The sequence below is a fragment of the Copadichromis virginalis genome, linkage group LG15 (assembly GCF_057382275.1).
Source record: "Copadichromis virginalis isolate Kocher_CV1m ecotype Utaka linkage group LG15, C_Virginalis_male_GT1.1, whole genome shotgun sequence".
Taxonomy (NCBI): Eukaryota; Metazoa; Chordata; class Actinopteri; order Cichliformes; family Cichlidae; genus Copadichromis; species Copadichromis virginalis.
Window position 1 is genome coordinate 41,929,448 of NC_140632.1, and position 20,277 is coordinate 41,949,724.

The 20,277-nt window shown below is 41.1% G+C and overlaps 1 pseudogene across 1 annotated transcript; it reads left to right on the forward strand.

Moving 5' to 3' along the window:
- The first annotated feature begins 495 nt into the window (after positions 1–495).
- Positions 496–19,927, forward strand: LOC146693087 (spastin-like; annotated as a pseudogene). The gene is made up of 4 exons (XR_014915380.1): positions 496–1,091; positions 1,193–1,307; positions 18,893–18,914; positions 19,015–19,927. The product of XR_014915380.1 is annotated as a spastin-like (transcript).
- The last annotated feature ends 350 nt before the right edge of the window (positions 19,928–20,277 follow it).

Consider the following 20,277-nt stretch of genomic DNA (forward strand, 5'->3'; position numbering starts at 1 on the left):
TGTATTGCTCCTTTGCCGCCCATCTCTTTAACCCTAACCCCTAACCCATTTAAAAACCAAACACACAGACAAAGCAGAGCGAAGAAGAGGCGCACAAGGCGATTCTCTTATAGCGGTAACTGATCATGTGTTGCTCTCCACTTGTAGGATGCGTCTTGAAGGCATGTGTGGACTAGGACATGAGAGGAACAGGAACCACAGAGCGGTGGTGGAATCATCGCGATAGGACACTTCTATTCACCAATTTTGAACTATTGTTACGGTCAGAATTTGACCGATTGGGCCTAAGTCCAGAACTGTTGATGGTATCGACATGGGGTCTTCACCAAGGTGTCCAGAGGACCCCAAAAACCCCCATAGACACCACCTTCATCCCTCTACGACACTTACTTTTCGAGTTATTCCAATTTGTTACGGTCGGCTACTGGCTATTACCCCCTAATCCTAACCCTTAACCGTAACCCCCTAACCCTACCCTACCCTAACCCTGTTGTCACGAAGCGCCAGAATTTTTATTCTATGAAGCTAAAGCGTTGTGTTTTGTCCCAAAGAAAGAGGACTGCATCACCTTTAAATGCGATTTAAAGCCTAAACGTTTTCGTTTATGACTAGCTTACCGTGTTATGACTGAGAACAGGGGGGAAGTAGCGCGAGAGTAATGTCGACCAAAACAAACGCAAGTAAGCCCAAAGACAGCGCTGAAGTTATAAAAAACATCCACAAGCACGCGTTTGAGTATATATCCAAGGCACTGAAGATCGACGAGGACGAAGGAGGTTGTGCAGTGGTACAAGAAAGGGATTTCTGAGCTTGAAAGGGGTATTGCAATAGAGCTCACTGGGCATAGAGAGCAGTATGACCGAGCAAAGAGACTTCAGGATAAAATGGTCACCAACCTCACCATGGCAAAAGACAGGCTTACCCTTTTAGAGACGACACTAGTCTCTAAAAGGAGAAATGACCCCCAAGGGACATCACGTCATGCTCTTCCACAGCCAAAGTCAGCTCCTAAAAGTCAACCCGCAGGTGTTTCCACCACCATCAGACCCTCCACTCCTGTAAGACCTTCATTAAGACTAACTGATGCAAAGGTTTGTGGGTTTTTTTGGTTATTTAATAGTGCAGGCACATGCCATTTGAAGCTACCTTTCTAATGTGTAATGCTTTCTGGGACAATCTTATTCCTGCTAAGACAACCGCTCGGGTGGGAAAAACTCAGAATGGAAGACCGGCAGCTGTGAAACAGCCCCCGAAGAGGGATATGAAAAACTTCAAGAATGTGGACAGTAAACTGGCCAACTTAATTAGTGTGAATGCTTGAAAAACATTCACACTAATTAATCAGAAGAATAACCTTCGCTATCATTTATATACGTTTATGATGTTTTGCTGTTACCAGCAGTGCTAACGCTAGCTTCAATGCCAATGCTAGCAACAATGCTAACGCTAGCTATAGTGCTAACACTAGCCTTAGCAGTTGTTAACTGACAAAAAGAATATTCCTGTGATATATCTTGGCGGTCAGTGAGTGAGACAAAAGTAAGAAATGAGCTTTATTATTGCCATTGTGGCTCAGTTTTAACAGTGCAAGCGCTAGCAGCATTGCTAATGCTAGCTGCAATGCTAACGCTAGCTGCATCGCTAACACTAACTGAAGTGCTAATGCTAGCCGGAATGCTAGCGCTAGCAGCAATGCTAAGGCTAGTAACAGTCTAACAGTAGCCTTACATAAGTGGAAATACTTCAGGTAATTAGTTTGAATTATAAAATTGCTGCTGTGTCTGTTTTATTCTATTTTTATTTTTTATTCTTTTATTTGGTGTGCTGTATTATTCTATAACCTGCTGACTATGAGTTCAGTGTATCATGTCGTGTGGGCTTTGTATTTCTGTTAGTCTGATAACACTGTACAGACAACTAACATATAATTTCTCGTCTTACACTTTCAGGAACTTGACTGACACCTGTGCTTTGCCTGGTAGGTGTGCACATACTGTAAGAGAAGTAGACCAAAATAAAAAAATAATCTGACTAATATAAGCTTTGATGGGTTCAAACTTTGTGCTAAACATTTTAAACACAATTTTATAATAAATACACATAAGTGCAGCTTAATAATTGGGCTAAAATATTTTTTTCGTACATTTTTGTAGTCACACTACATGTGATTAGTTAATCATATTTGTATTTAAAAATATTATTGCTGAATTTAATTAAATATTTATTCTTATAAAAAGTGCCCAATTATGCAACTTTTTGCACATGGCAGCCAACAACAGTTTAGCTTGAATATTTGTTTTAGTAGTCACAATTAGTTCAAACAATTACCATGTGATTTCATTTTAATACAATTATTATTTTTTCTTCTTTTTTGTTCACAGTGTGCAGAAGAAGAACAAGGACCAGATTTCCAGTCTTCTCTCTCATATCCCAACCCCTCTATCCTCTGTCCTTCTCCACCTGTTCTCTCTGCCTTCTTTCCGTCTGTATTTCACCCTGTGGTTTGTGCGAAATTGTGCCAAACTAAGAATCTTATTGCGGTTTGATTTAAAGCCGTGTCTCTCCTGCTCTGTCTGTTCTCTCTTCTAAATTTTCTCTCTACCTGTTTTTCATTCTGGGCTTGCTGCTAAGTTGTGCCAAGCCTATAAAGAGAGTGCATAATATTCTCTCAACTGAAGAACAAACTGTCAAACGAAAGACAACTGTTTCAGACAAATAAAAACAAAGACAACATCTCCTGGTGTGTGCCACTCTTATCTTGTGAACATATTTTCTAAAGACTAAGAAACACTTGCAAGTGTGTGAAAATGCCAAGGAAGCAGAAAAAGTCACAAGCTGCAAAACAACGCTGGAAGAAGTTTGATGAGCTTCCATGAGTTCCATGAGCTTCACTGTGAGGCCGTCACAGTGATGTGGCAGGACTAGAGCAGGGCGATATGGCCAAAAATATTTATCACGATATATATTTGAAAATTTGCGATAACGATATAACTGACGATATAATTGATGCGAGACAAAATAGAACTCCACAACATTACTAGCGCAAAAAGACAACCTTCCATTTATTTTCACTTAAACAAGAAGCTGGTTTTTATGTACATTAAAGCTTTATAAAAATGTAACGGTGCAAATGCAAATTCCTTGCTGAAAGTTTAACCAAAAGGCATTTCCAGTAGAAATGGGCTGACATATCCTGAGCATAACCATGTATAATATCCACTGAAGTTAAAAAGAGGTGCTTTGCAACATTAAACTGCAGTGTGCAGTATGCCTTTTTCGGACCGTAAGGTGCACGGGATTATAAGGCACATTAAGCGAAACAAAGCAGTCAGATAAATCAAACTTTATTAAACTCATTCTTCTTGCTTCATCCACTTCTGTACCATTGATTCATTAATGTTGAATTCTCTGGCAGCTGCTCTATTCCCATGTTGTTGCAGTATATTAATGACTAACCTCGTATTGTGGATGGATTATCTCAGTTGTTCTCCTGACTGAAGTTTGGTCCGTTTACAGCATCCTGCCATGCGATTGCATTTGTCTCTAACCATGAGGAACCTTCACGTTAACTTTTATAAGTGGAAAAGTGTTAGTGTTCGTCCTCCAGCTTCACTGTTTATGTTATGCTAACATAGCTGTGTCGCTAGCGATCACGTAGCACATCATTATATACCAGCTAGCCCAACTTCAGTAACCCTACAAACGTCACTGCTGTTTAGTTTCCTGTCTTCATTTATGTTGGAAGTGATAGCAGAGCTGTACGTTTGATTTTTTTCAGAAATCTTTCAGTCAGAACATGCAATATCATGCTTAGGTAGCTAGTGAAACTAGCGAGCTAACTTCCGCTAGCTTCCTGCTAACTCCGTTAAATGTAATAAATTTTGTTTTCATGGATGCCTGGAAGTTAAACTTCATAGTTACACCTGGTAAAGCAGCAATGCTTATCGTTTTATTAAAGATGAAAGAATTTAGACAGTTTTTAACTCTCAGTGATGCTGCAGTGTTCGTTTGACCAGAAGCACACGGAGTTTAGGACCCAGATTACTCCCAGATTTAAGAGCATCTTAGACCGACAAATACGACAATAACGACGGCCGCATGCATGTTCTGCAAAAAAATGTGCTTTGTCGTGTATCTGTCGGACAAACACCAAACGAGGTTCCACATCACTGAAGTTGCACCATTTTTACAAACCAATTCTGGTTCATCTGTTTCACTCAACAATCGGCCATGTGCGTATGAAAACAAAGGCACTGCGCATGCGCGTTTTACTCATATTCTATCGCGACATTTCATTTTCCTATCGTTGCCTAACATTATACCGGTATTACCGTGAACGGTATAATATGGCCCAGCCCTAGGCAGGACCATCTCATGCAGAAAGAGTGAACCTTGAAAACCAGCCCTCTGTTACACATGTCTGTGCATCTCACAGCCAGGCACATCCTAAATATGGAGACTCCAGAAACAAGCAGTGCACATGTAACTCACTCACATTTCTTGCATTCCTTCATGAGAATGAAAACATGACTACAGCTGACCTTAATCTGGTCTTGGATAAAGGTAATGTGATGTACAAAGAGGCCAAGAAAAGATTTCCTAAAAATATTCATTTGGCAACCGACGAGCTGCCAGACAAAGTTGATGCTCGCAGGTCTATGTATCATGTCAACATGACACAGCTTTCCCGGTATGGGACATCTGAAGAACCTCCAGAGGAGGCAGTAGATACCTTTCTCAGCTTAGAAGCAGGACTGAGCTGCCTGTTGTCAGATGTGCAGTATGCCTTATTGATTATGAGTGGATTGTGTATCGCAGCGTTCAGATCCACATCAGGCAAATATGGTTTCTTTGATCCACACTCCAGAACACCCAGTGGTCTTCCTCTACTACTACAGTCACGTAATCGTGATTCAGCAGTGATGCTGAAATTCACACTCCTGAGTGACATGATTAAGAGGCTACAAGATTCTTATGAAATGATGGAGATATCACCCTCTTGTAACTATGAACTGAAGCCTGTGCAGTTCTACAGTATGAGCACAGTCAACCTAAATGATACTATCACAGACACAGTCTGCAGACAAACAGCTGCCACTGCTGTGGCACCTACTGACTCTGATACAACTGTTGATGAAGCAAACCCCTCTACTCCAAGGAGAAACACAACCACTGGTCTGACTGAAAACATATTTTGTCAAATGTCCATTTGTACGCCACTGGTGAAACAAAAAGAAGTCCACATGACTCAGTTCACATCATATGAAGATCAGAATGAACCTCCTAATATACCAACTGAAGAATTATGCAGTGAATTAAGTTTCCTTCCATCAAGGGATGCTTTTTCATGTCAATCAAATGCTGCCATAAAAAATGTTGCTGCCTGTGATCTTTCTGATATAGTTTTACAAAAACTGAAAAAAGTTAATCAACAACAAAGGCACAAAATGAAAAGAAGATTAATGGCATCAGAGAAACCCAGAAATCAGAGAAAAGAAAACCAAAAAAGGAAAGAACAACTAAAGTATGCTTCAAATAAAGAGTACAAAGAAAAGAAAAAATCTTGCACAAGCGAGGCATATAAACCAATCCTGAAGTTAGACAAAAACAACAACAATATATTAAAAGACGCTACTGTGACAATGCTGAATTTAGACAAAAACAAAAAAATATATATAACTAAAAGGTATCAAGAAAACCCTGAATTCAGAGAGAGACAGAGATCTCGAGTGACTCAGCGTTATGCACGTGATGACCCATTCAGAGTAAGACACAAACAACTAATGAAACAACTAATGCGAGACAGGTATCAAAGTAATCTTGCATTCAGGATTATGCACAACATGAGATGTGCAATGAAAATAAAAAGGAAATACAGATGGGTGAACAGACAAACCCAAGAGAGTGACAACAGTGTGATCAACGAGGCCATATCTGTGTTAAAATCACAAATCAAAGCTGAACCATCATAGCCATGTACTGTATGTTTTAAGGCTTCATTTCCAAACCAAGTGCGACCCCGCACAAGGTCAAAGTATGTCAAAAACCCACGTGTGGTTGCAACATGTTTGACAGGAAGGTTTGTTCATCTTTGTGATGAAAACTGCAGAAATGAGCAGTGCAATGTGCCTGATGAGAGAAAGAGAGAGTGGATTTGTCACACCTGCCACGATCATCTTAAAAATGGATTCATGCCAGCACTTGCTGTTGCCAATAAACTGGATCTTGCTGATATTCCACCTGAACTGTCTGATCTCAACATACTGGAGAGACATCTCATAGCCAAGTGCATACCATTTGCCAAGATCATTCCACTTCCCAAAGGCAGACAGAGAGCAATTAGAGGAAATGTGGTCTGTGTCCCATCAGAGGTGCAGGAAACTGTTGAAGCACTACCTCGATTGAGAATTAATTCTCAGGTGATGAGAGTAAAACTGAAGAGATGCTTGTCTTACAAAGGTCATCAGCTGTTTCAGACTGTAAGCTGGTCTAAACTTGTGCAAGCACTGCATAAACTCAAGCAGATTCATCCACAGTATAAGGATGTGAGCATCAGAGATGATGCTGAGCTATGTGACCCAACACTTCCTGATGAAGATGATGATGATGATGAAAACATGAATGAGGACGATTATGATGAGGCTGATTTAATGGAAATTGACAGCTGTGAGAAAAATGCACTGAGTGAAGCACAAAATAAAAATGAACAGGACATTGACATGTTACCCTGTGATGGTGAACAATCACGTGAACAGATGAGAGATGATTCAGAGCAAGAAGATGGACTGACTAATGGTGGTTTTGCACTCGAGTCCTGTTTGCAGCCCCCTGATGTGGCTGAGGAGATATTATGTTTCAGTGAAGGAATCTACTCTGTTGCTCCTGCAGAGAGAAACAATCCAATAAGTTTTTTCAAAACACCTAAACTGGAGGCCATGGCCTTCCCTGTGCAGTTTCCTACAGGTCAAAACACACTTGATGAAAGAAGGTTGATCAAAGTATCCCCCAGTGGGTATTTCAAATCAAGACTTTTCTGCATTGATGATCGTTTTGCCAAAGACACAAACTATTTGTTCTTTGCACAGTTTGTGACTGAAATACACTTGGCTACATCCAGCATGACAATACAGTTAAGGAAGGCAAAGCCTCTGACCAGAGATGGGAGAAAAATAACCTCAGGCATGTTACAAGATAAACATGAGGTGGAGAAACTGGTGCGAAATAAAGACGCAGTGAGATTCATGCAACCTCTGAGAGGAACCCCAGCCTATTGGGAGAAAACCACAAGAGATCTTTTTGCCATGATCAGACAGTTGGGAATTCCCACGTTCTTTTGCACATTTTCGGCCGCTGAAATGCGCAGGCCTGAAGTGATTGAGGCAATAACAAGGCAGCAAGGTGAACAAGTGAATTTTGAAGGACTCGACTGGTCGGCAAAGTGTGACATCCTGAGAAGCAATCCTGCGCATGTTTGACAAGAGAGTTGAAGCATTATTCAGAGATTTACTCTTATCTCCTGCAGAGCCACTTGGCAAAGTCATTGACTACTTTTACAGAGTTGAGTTTCAGCACAGAGGAAGCCCACACATACACTGCCTCCTGTGGGTAGAAGGTGCTCCTGTGTTTGAGGAGGATGATGAGCAAACTGTTGTTGATTTTATAAACAAATACATCACAGCTCAGCTGCCTGATCCACATAAACAACCTGAACTGTACAAGAAAGTAACAGAAGTGCAAAAACACAGTAAGAACCACACAAAGACGTGCTTTAGGAGTTTAAGCTCCGGGTGCCGTTTTGGTTTTCCCAAACCACCCTGCAATGAGACAATGATCACAAGACCCAGTGAGGATGATGCACTGGAAGTAGAAATAGCAAAGAACAAGCTCAGACTACTGAACCAGCTGCTGAATGAACCTGAAACTGCTTCCATGAGTTTAGAGCAGCTCTTGGCAAGATGCAAGTTGACACATGCAGAATATGAGCGATACCTGAATAAAATGAACACAAGGAGTACGATCATACTAAAGCATGATCCAAAAGACTCTTGGATAAATGGCTATAATCCACATCTGCTTGAAGCCTGGAACAGTAATATCGACATAAGCTTTGTTTTAGATGCTTTTGGTGCTGCAAATTATTTAATGAAATATATATCAAAAAAAGAGGGCGGGCTATCTGAGTACCTGAAAACTGTCATTGAGAACTCCCATAAGGACAGTGTAAATGAGTGCGATGAAATGAGAGCCGTCATGCAGGCATATTCAAAGAAGCGAGAGATCAGTGCACAGGAGTGTGTTGCTCGTGCATGTGGTCTTCACATGAAGCAATGCTCACGTGCTGTAATATTCATTCCAACTGATGATAATCCTGTGAAAATGAGTCGTCCCCTGTCAGTTCTGGAAAACACAACACCTGAGTCTTCCAATGTTTGGATGACATCTTTGAATGACAAATACAAAGCCAGACCTGAAACACCAGAGTATGAGGAGATGTGCATGGCAGAATTTGCTGCTACTTGCAGGATTGTCTATGGCCAACAGAAAAAAGGTAAAGATGTTTTGCCTCTTCTCAATGAGATGGGATTTGTGCAAAGGCGCAAAAACGATAAGCCTGCTATCATCAGATTTCACCAGTGCTCACAAGAAAAACATCCAGAGCAATATTACGGAAGACTGCTTAAACTGTACCTTCCTCATCGTTCAGACCACGAACTGAAAACACCATCTTTGCCAACCTATCAGGCTTTCTATGGTGCTGGCTGTGTACAGCTACCAGATACTGACCGTCTTGAGTACGTGCAACACATTGTCAAAAGAAACAGAGAGAAATATGAGAAAAACGGTGAGGAGATCGAGAGCGCTGTTGAGGAATATGAGCAGAACAGAGGTGTGACTGACGAATGGTGTAATCTGGCACCTGAATCAGATCTCGTAAGGTTGCCACTTGTTGAACAAGAAAGAGAGCGAGACAATGAAAATGAACAGGAAGATGTGACCGACTACAGCAGTCAGGCTGATGCTTCAACAGAAGTCAGAGCCATCAGGGAACCCCCTGCTATTGATCCCACATTGTTACGTCAGATGTTTCAGAATCTGAACAAGAAGCAAGCCTGCATATTTTATGCAGTTAGAGACTGGTGCATTAAAAGAGTCTGTGCTCTAAATCCAGAGCAGTTTTTCTTTTATATTAATGGTGGTGCTGGAACAGGAAAATCACATCTTATCAAATGCATCTACTCAGAAACATCTAAGATACTGAGCAAAGTGCCCAGATATGCAGACGACGTTGACATATCAAGACCCACTGTCCTGTTAACTGCTTTCACTGGGACTGCAGCTTTTAACATTTCTGGAACAACACTGCATTCTCTTCTCAAGCTGCCTAGAAGCTTAAAACCTCCAATTCAGGGACTTGGCAATCAGCTGGATGAAGTCAGATCAGAACTTTTGAATGCTGAAATAATCGTCATTGACGAAGTGTCTATGGTGTCAAGACATCTCTTTGCATATGTAGATGCAAGACTCAAACAGATCAAAGGGACTCGGAGACCCTTTGGAGGCATGTCAGTTATTGCTGTCGGAGACTTCTATCAGCTACCCCCAGTGCGACAGTCTAAACCTCTCTGTGTGCACGACCCGTCCGAGATCGACCTGTGGCGGGAGCATTTTCAAATGATCACTCTGACCGAGATTATGCGTCAGAAAGATGATGTTGTCTTTGCTGAGATGCTGAACAGAATTCGTGTGAAAGGAAAGTTGGATGAGCTTTGTGAAGCAGATAGAAATTTGTTGTCACAGGCCATAACTGAACCAGCCCTTTGTCCGACTGATGTGTTGCACATTTTTGCAACTAATAAAGAAGTGGATGCACACAACTCTTCAACACTGGCTCTGCTCCATACTCGTATCATTGACATCCATGCAGATGATTTTAGAAAAGATCCTAGAACTGGCAGAATGGCACTTCAAGACAGACCATTCAAAGGAGGTAAAAACAAGTTACCAGACACACTGAAAGTTGCAGAAGGAGCTCGTGTCATGCTCACCAGAAACATTGACATACAAAATGGTTTGGTTAATGGAGCTTTTGGAATACTACTTAGAGTAGTTCACTGTGAAAACGACCAACACATCATCAAGCTTGTACTTAAAATGGATAATGAGACATCTGGAAAGAATAACCGCACACCAGCAGACGACATGGTGTACATTGAGAGAGCAGAGGAGAATCTGAAGCAGAAAGGAGTGGTACGAAGACAGTTCCCAGTGAAGCTGGCCTTTGCATGTATAATACATAAGGTACAGGGTATGACAACTACATCAGCTGTTGTCTCTCTTAAGAGCATTTTTGAGCCCGGCATGGCCTACGTAGCTGTCAGTAGAGTGACGTCTCTCAGTGGACTGTATCTTCTTGATATGGAGGAGAAAAAAATATTCACCAACCCAGAAATCACTGCAGCGCTTGAGAACATGAGACAAGCCAACCTTGATGACATGATGCCTCTTCTACACGTGAGACAAACACTGAGCAGGTCAGACATTTTCACCATTGTTCATCATAATACAGAGGGACTGCCAGCTCACATTAATGACATCAAGAGTCACCATGAATTGTGTCTAGCAGATGTTTTGTGCCTAACAGAAACACACCTGCGGGGCTCTTTTGTCGCAGAGTCTCCACTTGAAAAATTACAATTTGTTCAAATGCAACAGACACCTGTCCTACACAAACTTTCCCCAGATGGCAAACAGAAGTGGTGGTGGAGTTGCTGTTTATGTGAAAAGTGACATTCAAGTGCATGAAAAACAGTACATCCATAATGTAACTGACCTTGAATTTCTGGCTTTAAAGGTTGAAGCACCAGTCAGTGCTCTGATTGCAGTTGTGTACAGACCTCCAGACTACACTCTGAGGCCATTCCTGAAAAACCTGGTAAGCCTATTAGACTCATTAGAGATCATGGACTGTCATCCCATCATAGTTTGTGGTGATTTTAATGAGAATGTTTTATCCAGTGCAAACAAACCAATCCTGGAACTGTTTGAGTCTAGGGGATACGCACAGGTCATCACTGCCCCTACCACTGAGAAGAACACACTGCTTGACCTAATTTTCATTTCTCAGCCAGAGCGATGTCTCCATTCTGGAGTCATGAAGACCTACCATAGTTACCATGACCCTGTATACTGTGTATTGTCCTGTGATAAGATAAGATAAGATAAGATAAGATAAGATAACCTTTATTAGTCCCACATGTGGGAAATTTGTTTTGTCACAGCAGGAAGTGGACAGTGCAAAAGTTATGAGGCAAAAATTAGAATACAATAAGAATAAATACAGTACACAACTGTACAGAATAGAATAAAATAAAATACTATATACAGTAGAATAAAATAAAATAAATATACAATAAGATAAAAATAGAATACAAATACAAATACTATATACAACTGAGTAAAAATACAACGATGACAGAAAGGATTATTGCACTTAGTATTATTGCATATGTATGGATGTGTGTGCTTGATCAGTTAAAGTCTTTATTATGGAGTCTGACAGCAGTGGGGAGGAAAGACCTGCGAAATCTCTCCGTCCCACACCGTGGGTGCCGCAGTCTCCCACTGAAGGAGCTGCTCAGTGCTGTCACAGTCTGCTGCATGGGGTGGGAGATGTTGTCCAACAGGGATGACAGCTTAGCCGCCGTTCTCCTGTCACTCACCACCTCCACTGGGTCCAGAGGGCATCCTAGAACAGAGCTGGCCCTTCGGATCACCCTGTTCAGTCTCTTCCTGTCCCCAGCAGAGATGCTGCCGCCCCAGCAGACCACACCATAAAAGATAGCAGAAGCCACAACAGAGTCATAGAAGGTCTTCAGGAGTGGGCCCTCCACTCCAAACGACCTGAGTCTCCGCAGCAGGTACAGCCTGCTCTGCCCTTTCCTGTAGAGGGCGTCTGAGTTATGAGTCCAGTCCAGTCTGCTGTTCAGATGAACACCAAGGTACCTGTAGCTGTCCACAGCCTCAATGTCCATACCTTGGATGTTCAGTGGTTGCAGTGGAGAATGCTTGTGCCTGCGGAAGTCTACCACCAGTTCCTTGGTTTTACTGGCGTTGATCTGGAGGTAGTTCAGCTGGCACCAGTCCACAAAGTCTTGGGTCAGACCTCATGATTCATGATGATTCATGATCTAGATCTTTGAATAGAAAGTAGAACAATATTTAAAAGTTGACTTAAGAAAAAAACGCCCTGCATTGCAGTATAATGTTTGAATTGTTTACATAAAATACAATTACATGAATTAAGTAATGATATCAGTAAAAGATGACAATTTTATTTATTACAGAAAATCCAAAATTCACTAATAGTAACCTATAAATGTCAGAAAAATCAAATATAGCAGTTTAAAATGAACAGTGTAGGCATATCCTCTCTGCAGCCAGGCTTCAACATCCTGCCAGGCTGCCCCAGTCTCACTGTGGCTGGGAGGGAGGGAGGGTGGACCAGAGGATTGCCCACACAACAAATAAATGTTCAACAGCTTCTTCATTGTTTCTGAGAGAACAACAATGACTAAAGGTTGCTTTTTAAAAAAACAAACAAACAAACAAACAAACAAACAAACCTAATTACAGCAATAATAACAGTTAAGCCACTTTATGTGTGCCTCTATTTTGAAATACTATTTACAAAAATTTTATTATTTTGGTTTGTTATCAACTTTAACCTTTTTCAAAAGTATACGATTATATTTTTGGACAAATTTTTCTATGAAACATACATTTTTATGAGCTTTTATCATGTTTTGGCCAGTGCAATCATCAGGGTGGGTCTGGGTTGATAACTGCACATTTCTGGCCAGAAATGTTTCAGCAGTGTTACATATGTAGTACATATGTAACACTTGCTTTCTGTTACCAGCCGATACCCTACTTTTGTATAGACATTGGATGGTGTGAGGTTGGGGAGTTTGGGGGGGGGGGGTGTTAGGTTTCCTTTTTTTTTTTTTTTTTTTTGTTAAGAGAGACACAGTCCTCCTGTGTCTTCTCCAAGCTTCACATGTAAAATCCAACAGTGTGAAGCACATAGCAGCCAGAAACTGTAATGCCACAGATCAGAGAGGCTTCATCATCACCATCTTCATCGCCGTACGATCAGAGCGTGAGACTTCACATCTGGAGCACAGGAGAGATTAGTCTTCCTTCTAGCTTGTCCCACAAGCAGTCGGTGAGATTTACTCACAACAAAAAGGGTTAATGACATAATTTCCATGAAAACATGTATTCATTCTTTGTAAAGTGTTTAAATTGTGTTTTCACTTGACCTTAGGAGTGTTAGAGTGTATTGTAATGTCTGTACTCAGGTGTTTCCCTCTGTGATCCATCCCCTTCAGAGCTGAGACACTCAGGACTGAACAGACTGCACAGTTTCTGTGACTGAGCCTCCAAAACACCTTCTTTGAAACCACTCATGATAGAAGGGCTTTATATTTGCAGCAGCACTACTACAGGTATTCAGTTTATTACAGGATGTGTTTGTTTCTTAGGACCAGCTCTGAGTGCACACTACCTAACATATACACCTTTCTGTTCATTACAAACCAACTACTCTGGATCATATGGCCAGTTGGCAGGAATGTTGCTGCAGGAAAACATCCCTGGAGATCACCATCATTGTCAGACTGATTGTGCCTCTGTGCAGTGTCAAGATCCTCCCTAAATGAGTGTGTAAGTTGACATTTTCATTATTTTATTCCCTTTGACAAGACAAGTATCACTGATATTTACATTTACAACTATATATGTTCCCGTTTTCTGCTCTTCTTTTAAAGTCCTCAGCTATCCTGCTTCTGTACTGCTTGCCACACATCAAACACTGGCCGGATGACAGGGAGGATCCACTCTGAAGTCACTGGACATGATGAGGATCATATGGGACTTCATAGTTTCACAGAAACGTTGTGCTCTGTGATTACAGGTTTTAAATGGACATAATGACTGCCTCTCTCTGATCAACAGGCTAAAGGATTGTTTTCATTGTTAGTGCTCTGTACAATGTATGCTTATTTAATATTTCATCACAGAGCAAACCTTTATTTATTTAACATATTTTTATTTTGTTTTAATGTTGAATTAACTGTGGGGATTTTTTTTAAGTGGGCACTCGAGATGTCATATGACCAGAAATGTGGTAACTGGAATTCAAAATCTGCTGAGAACGAAACACACACAAAACCCCCAAGAAAATTCAAATTCATTCCATGTAATCCAATCTAAAACATTTTAAACTGCTGAACAGCAACACAAACAGTGTTAAAAAACAGTGTTAACAGAATGATTATGATGATTTTGTACCAAGGTTTCAGGTCACATGGCACACCTTGTCACGGTTCTGGGTCCGTTGGACCCAGTATTTTGAGTTTATTATGTTTTGGTTTTATTTTGCATCATGGATTGTTTTCTTGTTCTCTTGTGGTTGTGGGGATTATTATTATTATTATTAGAGTTTCATGTTTCTATTATCCATGTTTTAGGAATTGTGGTTTCATGTATAGTTCAGTTCCATGTGTCATTTTCTGTCTCTGTGTTGAGTCCATGTCTCTGAGTTGTGATTCATGTTTCCTGTTTTATTGTGAAAGTCTTTGTCTTATGTTAGTGTGTGCAGCTTTGTTCCCCATGTCACATTAGCCCTGATCTCTCCCAGCTGTGTCTCCCTCCTGTTGCCGATTCCCCCGTTACTACCCTGTGTATATAAGCCCTGTGTTTTCCCATGCTCGGTGTCGCGTCGTACCATCAGATTATGCCTGTGTGTTTCGGTTCTCCATATTCCATGTTCACTTCATGTTTTGTTTTCGTACCAGCAATAAAGCTGAGGTTTTTAAGTTTCAAGTTAGTGTCTGAGTCCTGCGTTTGGATCCTCCTCTCCGCCTGCCCGCACACAGAGGTGTGGACTCGAGTCACATGACTTGGACTCGAGTCATTAATTTTATGACTTTAGACTTGACTTGAAAAAATGTTCTAAGACTTGTGACTTGACTTGGACTTTTACACCAATGACCTGGGATGTGAATTGGACTTGAACCGGTTTACTTGAAAAGACTTGATATTTCACCCCAAATCTAAAATTTAACATGCATATTATATAGAGATTGAAAATGTGACGTCATTCAGGGGTAAAACCGCAAAGAATTCTGGGAACTCGTGGCAAGAGGTACTAGCGCACGCAGGCTTTCAATTGAAATCAGTCACACAGCGATAAAAAGAAACACAAAAATGTCAAGAAGCTGTTGTATTATTAACTGCAATAACCGGTCGCATGACAGCCACGGGAAGCCGACGGGTAAAGAGATCGGTTGTTATCGGATTACGTCGTTGAAGATACAGTGGGGCAAAAAAGTATTTAGTCAGCCACCGATTGTGCAAGTTCCCCCACTTAAAATGATGACAGAGGTCAGTAATTTGCACCAGAGGTACACTTCAACTGTGAGAGACAGAATGTGAAATCCATGAATTCACATGGTAGGATTTGTAAAGAATTTATTCGTAAATTAGGGTGGAAAATAAGTATTTGGTCACCTCAAACAAGGAAAATCTCTGGCTCTCACAGACCTGTAACGTCTTCTGTAAGAAGCTTTTCTGTCCCCCACTCGTTACCTGTATGAATGGCACCTGTTTGAACTCATCATCTGTATAAAAGACACCTGTCCACAGCCTCAAACAGTCAGACTCCAAACTCCGCCATGGCCAAGACCAAAGAGCTTTCGAAGGACACCAGGAAAAGTATTGTAGACCTGCACCAGACTGGGAAGAGTGAATCTACAATAGGCAAGCAGCTTGGTGTGAAAAAATCAACTGTGGGAGCAATCATCAGAAAATGGAAGACATACAAGACCACTGATAATCTCCCTCGATCTGGGGCTCCACGCAAGATCTCATCCCGTGGGGTCAAAATGATCATGAGAACGGTGAGCAAAGATCCCAGAACCACACGGGGGGACCTGGTGAATGACCTGCAGAGAGCTGGGACCAAAGTAACAAAGGTCACCATCAGTAACACACTACAACGGCAGGGAATCAAATCCCGCAGTGCCAGACGTGTTCCGCTGCTGAAGCCAGTGCATGTCCAGGCCCGTCTGAAGTTTGCCAGAGAGCACATGGATGATACAGCAGAGGATTGGGAGAATGTCATGTGGTCAGATGAAACCAAAGTAGAACTTTTTGGTATAAACTCAACTCGTCGTGTTTGGAGGAAGAAGAATACTGAGTTGCATCCCAAGAACACCATACCTACTGTGAAGCATGGGGGTGGAAACATCATGCTATGGGGCTGTTTTTCTGCCAAGGGGACAGGACGACTGATCCGTGTTAAGGACAGAATGAATGGGGCCATGTATCGTGAGATTTTGAGCCAAAACCTCCTTCCATCAGTGAGAACTTTGAAGATGAAACGAGGCTGGGTCTTCCAACATGACAATGATCCAAAACACACCGCCCGGGCAACAAAGGAGTGGCTCCGTAAGAAGCATTTGGAAGTCCTGGAGTGGCCTAGCCAGTCTCCAGACCTCAACCCCATAGAAAATCTGTGGCGAGAGTTGAAAGTCCGTGTTGCTCGGCGACAGCCCCAAAACATCACTGCTCTCGAGAAGATCTGCATGGAGGAATGGGCCAAAATACCAGCTACTGTGTGTGCAAACCTGGTAAAGACCTATAGTAAACGTTTGACCTCTGTTATTGCCAACAAAGGTTATGTTACAAAGTATTGAGTTGTATTTTTGTTATTGACCAAATACTTATTTTCCACCCTGATTTACCAATAAATTCTTTACAAATCCTACCATGTGGATTCATGGATTTTTTTTTCACATTCTGTCTCTCACAGTTGCAGTGTACCTCTGGTGCAAATTACTGACCTCTGTCATCATTTTAGGTGGGGGAACTTGCACAATCGGTGGCTGACTAAATACTTTTTTGCCCCACTGTAAATTGTTCGAGCCATGTTTCCGAAGTAACAAAGAGGCGACGGGTGGCCTGGATTGCAGCCATTCAAAGACCAAATATAACGTCCCAGAACACTCCAGCTCACAGGTTAGTCTGCTCCAAGCATTCCCACAAAGGTCAGTCTTCTGTTGTAGTTAATGCGTCATTTTTCTTAACATAATTGGTGATATAGGTTACAAGCAAGTCTGGCGCTGAACAGAAATTCTCGCGCTATGCTCCTTTGTTTATTGTGCATAAATAGTGAATTGTCCTGACACAATATTGCGTTTCGCTTCTGTTATTATGGTACATTGACAAAAACATATACTTTTATTCACAGGATAAAACAGTTGTTTTGTATCACTAACTGCCCAGTGCGATTACAGCATACAGTATTATTGTCACTGCTACATTTCTGTAATGCTACCAGAAATTATTTCCACTACTAATTAATTACCCTTGAGCTCAAAGGTCCTATTAATAAACGGTTAACGAATGTGTATTTATGAAGACAATTTGTGAGACTGGTAAACTTATGATAGGTACGATGGTCTTTACTTTCTACACGGTGCATTTCAAGGTCCTGTACCCATCCGGCGGTAAACTGTACCTGGGCTTGTTGCAGTGACCGGAAGTTACTAAACTTCATGAGTGTATGCACTCACTCCAAGAACCGTATGATTATAAATATGCATATAAATATGCTACAATGAGATAGCTGACTTCATCTAACTAGCAAATGTTGTCCAGGCTACGTAGGTGATGCAGTTTTTTTAAATATGTATGATATTTTTGTCATGCGATTTTAAAGCCGGTCCTACAACCGCATCCAAGAATAACATGCAGCTTATCTCAGAACTGTCGGTGAAAATTATTCTAGGAGCTAGGTTTAATTGAGCTGCATTTTAAAGAGGTGCAATTTCACAATTTGTGTATATTTTCTAAGTTCACTATTTTGTATGTGTTGAGAAAAACACAGATTTTAAAATTACATGGTCTAATATTTACATTTAGCATATAACTGCAACATTATTTTTTCGTTTGTTTTTTTTAAAGACTCGAAAGGACTTGAAATTCAAAGTTTCAGACTTGTGACTTGACTCGGACTTTTACACCAGTGACTTGAGACTTGACTCTGACTTGCCTGACATTACTTGAGACTTGACTTGAGGATAAAGACTTGAGACTTACTTGAGACTTGCAAAACAATGACTTGGTCCCACCTCTGCTGACACACCTAGTGTGTAGTGTGGGGTATCAGCTGGTAAGTATAGTTTTTTTATATTTGTGTCCTTAGAGTTCAGATAGATAAAGCCTTGTGTATAATAATTAGTCATAACCACAACTCAAAGTCAGGGACTAACTAAATTTGGGACTTTGTGTCTGAGCCCAGGTTAAAACAATGTGTAAAAAAGCATTTAGTGGCATGGCTGAACAATGCTGTAAACTATTGATACTTATTTATCCATGTTCACAAAAAGGACTGTGTTTATTTGATTATTTGCATGTGTTAAACTGTGTCACCACCTTAGGCTTTCATTTGAATTTACTCACAAATCTCTATACAGTACACAAGTTTGTATTTTCTCCAGAATGTTTGTTCATCTTTTAAGTTCATTTCAATTAGAAGAATATGAACTTTTAGTATTCATTCAGATGTTTTCTGACTCTAAATTTTCTTTTGTCATTACTCATCTTTTTATTATTTACATTTTAAACATGTTTAGCTTTTTTCCAACTTCTTCTGTGTGAACATCAACTTTCAAAAGTTCTGCACTTTTGTTTTCAGGTTAAAAATTCTGTATTTTCCAGCTCATTCAGAATTTTTAACTTAACATTCAGCAATTAATTCATTTCAGTGCATACATTCAGATTCAAGCATTCACACTGCAGTTTCTTCAGAAAATGCCCTTTCTAGTTATGAATGAAATTGTAGAAAGGTATCAGAAGCATCACAATCAACAAGACATTTTTCCCTGGGTGAAATTTAAAAAAAAAAAAAGTTTTGCACATTTAAAATATTTCTTCTGTTCACTGCAGTGGAGCGACTGTGTCATTTGATGACATCGCAGGGCAGGATCTGGCAAAGCAAGCACTTCAAGAAATTGTCATCCTTCCTGCCTTAAGACCTGATCTCTTTACTGGTCTGAGAGCTCCTGCACGTGGCTTGCTTTTATTTGGCCCACCAGGAAATGGGAAGACCATGCTCACCAAAGCAGTTGCTGCAGAGTCTAATGCAACATTCTTCAACATTAGTGCTGCTAGTTTGACCTCCAAATATGTGGGAGAAGGCGAGAAGCTCGTACGAGCACTCTTTGCGGTTGCAAGAGAGTTACAGCCCTCAGTAATCTTCATCTATGAAGTGGACAGCTTGCTCTATGAAAGGAGGGAGGGGGAGCATGACGCCTCTCGCCATTTAAAAACCGAGTTCCTCATTGAGTTTGACGGGTTGCAGTCAGGAAGGGATGACAGGGTACTTGTAATTGGAGCAACTAACAGGCCCCAGGAGCTCGATGAAGCAATATTAAGGCGCTTTGCAAAAAGAGTATATGTGACCTTACCCGACGAGAAGACAAGATTTACGCTGCTGAAAAATCTTTTGGGAAAGCACGGGAGTCCACTGAGCCAAAACGAACTGTCCTGTCTTGCAAAAGTGACTGCAGGATATTCAGGGAGCAATTTGACAGCATTAGCCAGAGATGCTGCACTTGGCCCAATAAGAGAGTTGGGACCAGACCAAGTCCGTATTATAGCTGCTGCTGAGGTGCGCAACATTAAGATGAAAGAATTTGAGGATTCTCTGAAGCAAATCAAACCAACTGTTAGTCCAGCAACTCTTAATATGTACACCAAATAGAACAAAGATTTTGGTGGTCCTTCTTCAATAAATGCATTCATTAAAAAAAAAAAAGGAAAGGAAAGTGGTATTTATCTTCTGAGTCTCATCAAGTAATTAAACATCGAGCAATTAAGTATATTTTTCTAAATTGTTATTCTAAGTAATAAATTAAACAAATTAAATAAAGAAATTGTCATCCTTCCTGCCTATATAAAAAAGGGGCAGGGACACCACCACCCGGCCACATCGATGGCCCGTGCATCTCAGGCTACCAGCTTGCTGGTGGCCTGCTCTTACACAAAACCTAACCCTAACCCCAGCTCCCCCTAACCCTAACGCCATGTCGGGTGTCTAACGACCCAGCAGGGCCTGCTGAGTACAGTGGTGGTGGAATTAGCCCGATCAGACACTCCTATCTGCAACTTTGAACTTTTTATTCGGTCAAATTTTAACCGATTTCAACC